The sequence below is a fragment of the Chiloscyllium plagiosum genome, chromosome 31, assembly GCF_004010195.1.
Source record: "Chiloscyllium plagiosum isolate BGI_BamShark_2017 chromosome 31, ASM401019v2, whole genome shotgun sequence".
Lineage (NCBI taxonomy): Eukaryota > Metazoa > Chordata > Chondrichthyes > Orectolobiformes > Hemiscylliidae > Chiloscyllium > Chiloscyllium plagiosum.
The window spans coordinates 5,595,365-5,604,697 of NC_057740.1; the positions used below are offsets into that span (position 1 = coordinate 5,595,365).

Here is a 9,333-nt window from a genome sequence, read left to right on the forward strand (position 1 = left end):
ATATCCATTGTTTGACAGTTAGAGGTACAGAAAATGGGGGTGGGGTTCATGATGATCTAGTGTAGTGATATTCCTGTTGTTCTATTAGAAGCAGACTGCATACACATTAGGGCCGAGGGCAAAATGTTAATCTATTTCAATCCCGTTTCCTAACATAGTTTTGCAAGTTTATTTTTTAATACTCAGTTGTATTGTTCTACTAGTCCTATTTCCTGTTGATGCTAGCTGCAGAAAAAATGCTGATTGATCTGCAAGTAAAATGTGATCCACTGTCACTTGATAGTTGCACAGGTGTACTGAACCTTGGTACAATTTAACAAATGCTTAGCAACTATAGTTGCGCTTTTTTTTCTACAAGGAAAGGCTTTGATCCATTTAGAAAACATATCAATGATAACAAGTACATGCCTAAATCCCTTAAATGGGGGTAGTTCAATAAAATCCATTTGTAAATGTTCAAAAGGCCCTGTGGGATTCCGGTGGGGGATAGCCTGCACTTTCTCAGTTTTCTCCAGATTCATAGTTTGACAGGTAATGCACCTTTCACTAATTTGTTTCACAGCTGATGAAATTACCAGTGCATACTGTGTTTTCAAAACGTAGTCTGCCATTCTCCCTTTGCCTGCATGTGGGAATGAGTGAACACAGTGGGTAATCTACAGAAGCAGAGCTCTGGGCACTACCACACAGTCATGGTGATGAACCCAGACCCCCTCTGATGTCTTGTTACATTGATTTTGTGCCCTGGCTAACACCTCCTCAGCAACGGCCTGAGACTGAAAGGCCAACATGTCATTAATTGTGGTCAGTAAATCAGTAGGTGCAGATTTTTCGAAACAAAGGCTGTGACCTGCAAACTAGTATCGGACAAGGCAGTTTTACAAGCTGTCTTATCAGCCCTGTCACTGCCCAGTGCAATCTCATCCCACTTGGCTGTATGTGTTTGACACTTAATAATTGCTACTCGCTGAGGACACTGAATAGCATGCAAAACGTTGTCAACTTGTTCAGCATTTTTGGTAGTTGAGTCTGAAGAGGTGAAATAACCCCTAAGCTTCCAGACCAGTCCAGTCATGAGCAATGCCAAACACATAACATGAGTCAGTGTAAGTATCAACAGTATTGCCTGTAGCCAATATACATGCTAGTGTTAGGGCAAAAGGTTCAGTTTGTTGTGCAGGGAAATTGCTGGGGACAGCTGCTGCCTCAACAGTAGAGTAATTTGTAGTTACAACATCATTTGCACAGCATTGTCCATTCTCGTTTCTCAAGACAGATCCATCAACGAAATAGACCAAGTCCAGATTTCCCAGGGAGCTGTCACTGATGTCAACCTGAGGTTTTGAAACTAATAGAGTACTGCAATTGTTTCACAGCAACGCAGAGTACCATCTTCAGGAGTCAGCAGAAATATTGCCGGATTCAAGGTTCAGCAGCATTTGATGATTAAGTTCAGATTAGAAATTTTAACTTCATACTTAGTGGTACGAGTGGAGTTCACACGTTGAGTGGCATATTTAGTTAATAGAATCTCAGTATAGTACAATGAATCAGGGTGACAACTGAGCTTGTTGAACAGCATAGGAAGTGGCAGAAAGGGTAGCTAGACAGCCAGATAGACCCCTAGCAATGGGGTCCAACTGAGAACTGAAATATGTCACAGGGTGCTGGCTACCTCCAATAGTTTGTGTCAGGACAGACTGCGCAAAACCAGACTTATGATTGACGAATAAGTTAGAGTTTTGCATAATCAGTGAGTCCCAAAGCAGGAGCAAAATGAGAGATTGGTTTAAATAATTAAAAGCATTCCTCGCTTCCTCATTTCAAACCAGAATATCAGACTGCGAAGGCATGGAAATGTCTAGAACCAGTTGGGCCAGCTTGGCATAATTAGGAATCCATTGCCTACAATATCTGGTCATGCCTAACAAATGTTTCATCTCCCTCTTGGTAGCTGGCTTGTGGGGCAGAGCAGAGAGCCTCAATCCTATTCCTGTATAGCTGACTGATATCCCTGTATAGTTCATGAACCAAATAATGAACCCTTTCTGACACAAATTGCAGCTTAGCTTTAGAGACTTTATGGCCCTTTTCTGCTAGAGACCATATCGAAATAATGGATCGGTCTTTCAAGCCTGTTTACTAGGGGATGCCTAGTATGTACTGCATTAAAGTAGAACCTGCTTGAAAAATTACACCTTCCAATTCTTTCTTCAAACACAGGGAGAAACTTGTAGGGCTTTGTGTACCATTGCGGGAGCCTAGTCCACGTGTACAGAGTTCCCCAATAGTTAAAAGCAAGAGAAATTCTGAATCCGGGTGTATCAGGATTGAGAAAAAGACTGAACATAAATCAATGACAGTGTAATTATAGAGACCCTGCAGGAATACTAGCAAGAATTATAGCAAGATTTGGAACCAATTGATAAGTGGGAAAGACAGATTCATTAATCGCCTGGACGTGCAGAACAAGTGCCAATTGTCACTACCCAGCCTTAGAACTGACAGGTGTACTGCAGGGTCTTCTGGTAGGCACAACAATACACTGATCGAGGAGACACTTTATGGTGGGAGTAATTCCTTGTTCTGCAGTTTGAGAAAGAGGATACTGAGACTTTTGTGGAAGGGGCACCACTGGGTTAAGCGTGACTTTGTAAGGCTGGGTGGTCAACATTTTCCCGATTTCGTTGGGGTGACTAGACCAAATTTGAGGTGTGGCTTGGCTCAGAAATTCTTCCACCTCCTAATGGTGGGGAAGACCGATGCATCCGGTAGGTGCTTCTCAAATTCACCATCAAAGCTAAGTGGAGTATTCACGGAAAGGCCATATCCCTGCTCAACTTCAAATTACCTTCATGCATTTGCCATTCCCGTTCTACATCTAAATCCTTCATGAGTTTTACCATGGTTCCCAAATCACGCTGCTCATATCCATGCAAGACCACTAATGCACAGTGGGGCTCATTATCCTGTAGCTGGAAGAGATTATATGCTTGAGCAGGGGGAAGGAAAGTAGCAGCTATACCCTCAGGTCCGATAAGGATCTTTGTAATTTTTAAAAAAGACTTAGTGTAAAAAGAGTTCGTAAAAGACTTGTTCGGCTTGGTTCTTGGCATCCTGGTCATAAAAAGTGACACGATGATGTTTAAAGCACCAGGGTCCTAAATATGAGGAGTCACAATAATAGGGGACCACTTTCAGGACAGGTACAATTGTATTCACAAGGGTATTGCCTAGTTCGTGGGAGTAGCTGAACCATACATAAAGGACTGGAACTGAATTTGTTGTAGAGGACACATACCATATTTCTCCTCCAGGATATGGACCGCGATTCCATTTTCTGGGCATTTAATGACTGCGTTCATTTTACACAAGTCTCTCCCACACAGGTTCAAAGGAGACTCATCAGACTGAAGGAACGAGTGACAGTTATTATGCCAGTTGTGGCCATATGCAGAGGTTCTGAAAACGATGTCATCTGTACAGTACCCGTGACTGTAGCATGAATAGTTGGGGGAGGGATTTCCTTAGCATGCTCCTTAGTTAGGAGGGAGTAAGTTGCTCCAGTGTCCATTAAAAACAGACTGACTGTCTTTATTGTCTAAATAGAGAATTATGGTGGGCTCTTGTATTGCACTGGTTTACACAACACGCTGCCGGGACAGGGAGGTGGCTGTGCGTGATTCTGACAGTCAGAACTGCTGTTTAGATTGGTCAGGGTGTTCATTTTAATTTCCCAAGGATTTTGGACTGTGAAATTGGCCTGAGGTCTAGTGGGAGCCTGGGCTTGCTGAGGCTGTTTAACTATCATTTGTCTATGGCTTTCCACTTGTTGTTTACCATCTACAAACTTTCTGTGGCTTTTCTTTCTTTTTCTTCTCTGCATAACTTTTCTCCCTACTCCTCTCAGCTTCCCTTTTCCAATCTCCAAAGTTTACCTTTTTCTTATCTCTTCTAAATAGGTCTTCTTCTAATAGGCACTCTAAACAGAATACTCTTTCCAAATTAAAAGAGCCATCAAGTGGAAATGGCTGGTGGCTAACTTTAGTCCACTTTATCGTATTGTCTTAATGGTCAAGTGATGTCTGGCTGCAGTTTTGTAACATGAAATAGGCTGGGGTATCTTTAGTTGAGATTGTGCTAGCTCTGGCACCCATCCTATTTTTGTACTATACATCCTTGGCCGATTAGTTTTAAAATTTTCTTGGTCACTCAGTTTTTTTCCCACTCCAATTGGTGGTCTCTACTCCCACTTCTCCTGGCCATCACGTGAGAACTTTGTTGGGAAATGACCAGCTTGTTTTCTGAGTGACTGAGTTCTTAAGTTTTAACTCAACCAATTTAAGTGTGCTCAATGTCCCAACGCCCCCTGTTCTTTTTTTCCCCAAGTTAGCTTCCTAAATCTCACAAAAATCACACATACAATTAAACAATATTAAGACAAATCCTTTAGTCTAATAAATCCAATCAATTCTCAGACTGTGTTGTTCCCCACTACAGTCTGAGTCCTTAACATTGCTAAAAGGTCTTAATTAACATAAAATAAACAGATCAGACAAACAACAGTCTTAGTATTGGTTTTACCACTGGCTGGGCTAATCAAGACTACTCTGAGATTTAGTATTTAAAATTGCCAGCATAACAAGGTCACACTTTAAAAACAAAAACAGATAATTATAATATAGACACTTAACAGCAGTTCTGTATGTTTGACAGCCATCGACTTGGCTCAAAAAATCACACTTAAACAATTAACATTGGTTGGTTTGTTGTGTTTGACAGCTGCCGCCTCAACTAATAAAAAAAATCTCTCAAAACATCAGTTATTCTTCATAATTATTCAAAATACCATTAACTCTTCTTATCTTTTAAACAGCTGCGGACCCTTCTGGTGCACACAAATTATCAATTTTTCAAAACTTAATGAAACTCATTCTTTATCAATGTCAACTGTACCTGGTTTGTTTCCGAAACAAAATCTCACCAGACTGGATCCATGAGACCCGTCGAGGGAGAAATAGTAAACCAAGCACAGAAATGAGCTTTGTTGATCACAGTACCTTCAGAGGCAGACAGGCAACAATGCCACACTATCCAAGGAGAGAACCCACATGACGATCAAGTGTTGCCACTTGCTGGCTCAGGGTTCCACCTCAAAAGGTGACAGCACTCCTCTCTGCTGTCTCTGCAAACAACAAGTGATCTCGGTGGAACCTCCAAAATAACTTGAGTTTTTTTTTTTTACAGACAAGACCCAAACAAATGACTTCTTTGTACAAAACCATTTTTTTTTTTTATTAGTCATGTATGGGGAGTGATCCTATAGACATATAGGAAGCATCTCCAAAGGGTAATTTGAATTACAGTCTTTGAGAGAAAATTATGGGAAAGTCATAGTCATACTATACATGACTTATTAATTTTAGGAATAAGTGCAATTATGATAAAATGCCATGCTGATAACAAATGAATGGAGGTACAGTTTTACAGTTTCGCAGTTGTATAGTATAGGTCACAACTTGTTCATGTCACAGAAGCTGTGTTTTCTTTCCCAGGGAGTCTAGCCAAAAAGACCTATACTTGTTAAGGCTAATGGATTATAACCATAAAATGTCTGCTTCAGAAACAAGTTGACTGATTTAAAATGGTTACTGCTTTATGCTTTTAGCCAAGTACCTTTATTGTTAGTAATAATATATTTTAATCCTTAAACTATTTTGTCTTTTATGTTACTAAATTTTAATCATTAAGCTATTCTACCTTTCATGCTGTCCTAGTAAACAGTTTTAATCTCCCACAAGCTAAGGTAGCACAATGGAAACTGAGCTCTACTACTCCCAGAGTCATCACAAAGGTTAATGATTTTATAAAGTACCTACAGTACCTCAATTCACATAACCTTTAGACCCAACTTAATCGAAAGCACAGCTGAAAAACATGTTGCTGGAAAAGCGCAGCAGGTCAGGCAGCATCCAAGGAGCAGGAGAATCGACATTTCGGGCTTATGCCCGAAACGTCGATTCTCCTGCTCCTTGGATGCTGCCTGACCTGCTGCGCTTTTCCAGCAACACGTTTTTCAGCTCTGATCTCCAGCACGTGCAGTCCTCACTTTCTCCTCCTGATAGAAAGCACAGTCCAGATTTCCATGCTGAACAAGAATGATTACTTATTACAATTATACTCTAGCTACAGATAAACAATTATAAATCATCAAGATACAGTACTGCTAATTAAATCTCTAATCCCCTTATAAACTCCCCATTACACACACCCACCACCCCATCCCACACCACACTGCAAGACAAACAGGGTAAAATGGATTATGGGCAGATGGGAAAAACTAGAATGACCATTCAGTAGTCTTTGTTCTCAGGTTTTCTCGGTAAGATGATCCTTGGGACTCTTCTATTGGCCAGCATGTTGCTTTAGTCTCTTTCTCTGGATACTTCTACTGGTTGTTAAGAGTGGCCAATTCATTTTTATTTATTAATAGGTTGATGACTAATAGTTAAAAGTCACAGCTTAGAACTGCTGATAGGAAAGATAAACTGGTTTTCTTCAATTTTAAAATTAGTTTTGTCTGCACAGAACAGAGACTACTCTGAGCTGAGGAAGAACATCTTTCTCTCTCAATTCACTCCCAGCGCCAAGCTGTTCAATTACCTGCAAATCAATCTCACAGTTGTTAGCAGGCAAAAGGTTTTTCGCATGGATAAATGGTCACAGACCATACACCATCAACTTTTTGTTGTCAGCGAATGTTGTAGCTGTACCCTTGGCTCCAAATAATCTGCAAGATGAACTTCAATTACTGCTTGTTCAAATACTTGTTCACATGATGCTTGCCATGAACGCTAGGTGCCGTTATTTTATTTATTATTCTTATTTTTCTTGCATTAATTTTGGCAAGTTCCCTATTCCTGATTCAATATTTGTGGATAAGTGTTCACCTCCCTAATGTTTTTTTCCCCCAGTTTTTGCTTGTTTTCGCTAATACTCCAGTCAGTCATTCTAATCCTTATTATTCTGTTCTTTATCTGACATGGGGATTACCCTTACACTGTATACACGGTTACACCAATTTCATTCTGAAACAGAACCAATTCAATATATTGAAAGTCTGGAACAAACTAGCCAAATATGGTTATAGAATCATAGAATTTACAGCATGAAAACAGACTGTTTGGTCTAACTCGTCCATGCTGAGCAGATATCCTAATCTAATCTAGTCCCATTTGCCAGCACTTGGCCCATATCCCTCCAAACCTTTCCTATTCATATACCCATCCAGATGCCTTTTAAATGTTGTAATTGTACCAGCCTCCACCACTTTTTCTGGCAGCTCGTTCCATACACACACCACCCTCTACGTGCAGAAGCTGCCCCTTAGATCCAATTCTCTCTTCCCAATGTATTAGAGTGTTTCAATTCACACTTCAACTCAATGAGTCTGTGCCAGAAAGATTTAAGATGAATACAACTATTGGAGAAGTGTTCATGCACACTCTGGACAGCATATACTAACTGCAAAATACTTTAGCTCAGACACAATCTGACATCTTTATCTAGATTGCTTACATTTTACGTATTAGTTGATGCTTACATGAATTACTAAAATAACTAAAGAAATGAAAGCCAGTACCACCACCTCCCTCTGGACCAAACTCCTACTTGCTCAATCACAATGCTTACATTTTGTTTACAGCGCAGTCGTCTTTTGTTTATTCTGTGTCAACCATAATAAAACCAACTGCAACCTTGATGTAAAAGTTCTCAAACCTCAAGGAGAAAGTGTGGACTACAGATGTTGGCGATCAGAGTCAAAAAGCATGGCGCTGGAAACATCAGACAACATCTGAGGAGCTCGAGAATCGACATTTGGCCATAAGCCCTTCATCATGAAGGTGGGAGGGGGGAGTGCAAAGGGGCTGAGAGGTAAATAGGAGGGTGGGGCTGAGAGATAAATAGGAGGGTGGGGAGGGGGTGGGCCTGGTAGCTGGGAAGGGGATAGATAGATGCAGGTGGAGGTGACTGTGATAGGTTGGAGGGGAGGGTGGACCAGATACGTGGGACGGAAGATGGATAAGTAGGACAGTTCAAGATGGTGTGCTGAGCTGGAAGGTTGGATCTGGGATGAGGTTGGGGAGGGGAGATGAGGAAACTGGTGAAATCAATGTTGATGCCATGTAGTTGGAGGGTTCCAAGGCAAACCTCTAGTCTTGTGAAAACCAAAGATTACCTGCATTATTCTCATCTGTCCCCTGGCCACCTAATCTCTCCACATGAATGTGCACCACTGGTACCTTTTGGCTTGCTGTTTATTGTGCATAACATTAATACCTGCACTTTCTACCTAATCTCCAATTCTTTCCTTGCCTGCTCTGCTAACAGTCCCAAGCAAGTGGCATACTTGCTTTGCCGGTCATTCCATTCTTGCACCAATATTAATTCACAGCAGGAACCTTTTTTTCTGTTTACCACATTTGCTTTAATGGGGAAAGATCGCGGCATGGCGAGGACACAGTGAAAATCCTCAACCCCTATGTCAACAGCTGCCTGACACGTTGTAATTGCAGGCCTCCGGACAGTGGCGGCGCCATCGGGCTAGGCCCAGTTAATGGGAGTTGTTGTTGGGCTCCTCGGCTGCGAAAGGGCTTCCAACCTTTTCCCTGGACACAGCACCGGCCTGGAAACCTGCACGGGGAAAAAAAACCGTAAGAAACTATTTATATTATAAATCCATTTCTTTCTTGTTCGTCCACAAACTTCCTAAAGATCAAAGCGACCCCGCCCGGAAATAACAAGATCCTACCCCGGAGCAGTGATTCCTGTTACTACCGCTGAGATCGAGTGCGGCCATTCGCTGCTCCGACCAATGCATTCTGCAGCCCGTCCCAGTGCAGAGATCAAGCCGTCCTGCAGGTTATCAGCTACCTTCCTGGAATAGGGCCCAACCCAGCAACTCCGCTTCCGCCAGCCGGCTCTTCGGTTTCCAGAGAAGAACTAAAAAGGTCACCCGCCCGACCTATTGCCGGCAGCGACTAAACAAAAGATCACCCGGCCGATTCACCGCCTTCGAAAAAAAGCACTTCCTAAGTACCCCTCCCTTGATGTTTATTATACCTTCCTCTGCACCTTTTTTTTTCTTTATGTGCTCTTTCTTTAGGGTTTGAAGAACGATATTCATTTGCGCCTATGTCAGCTGTTAGTGTTTGATGCTAGCAGTTGTTGGGGTGTCTGATCAGTGCAATCTAGTTCCGCAAATGAGACTTTAAAGGGCAGGTTGCAATTATATTGCCACCGACCAGCTCAACCAGCTCAACTTGTAAGGCT

The 9,333-nt window shown here is 41.8% G+C and overlaps 1 long non-coding RNA gene across 1 annotated transcript; it reads right to left on the reverse strand.

Annotated features, from left to right (window-relative positions):
- Nucleotides 1–8,463: 8,463 nt before the first annotated feature.
- LOC122565179 lies at nucleotides 8,464–9,002 on the reverse strand. Its single transcript, XR_006316104.1, has 2 exons — nucleotides 8,813–9,002; nucleotides 8,464–8,694 (listed from the first exon to the last, which is right to left on the reverse strand). It is a non-coding gene; the product is annotated as an uncharacterized LOC122565179 (long non-coding RNA).
- Between the last annotated feature and the right edge of the window lie 331 nt (nucleotides 9,003–9,333).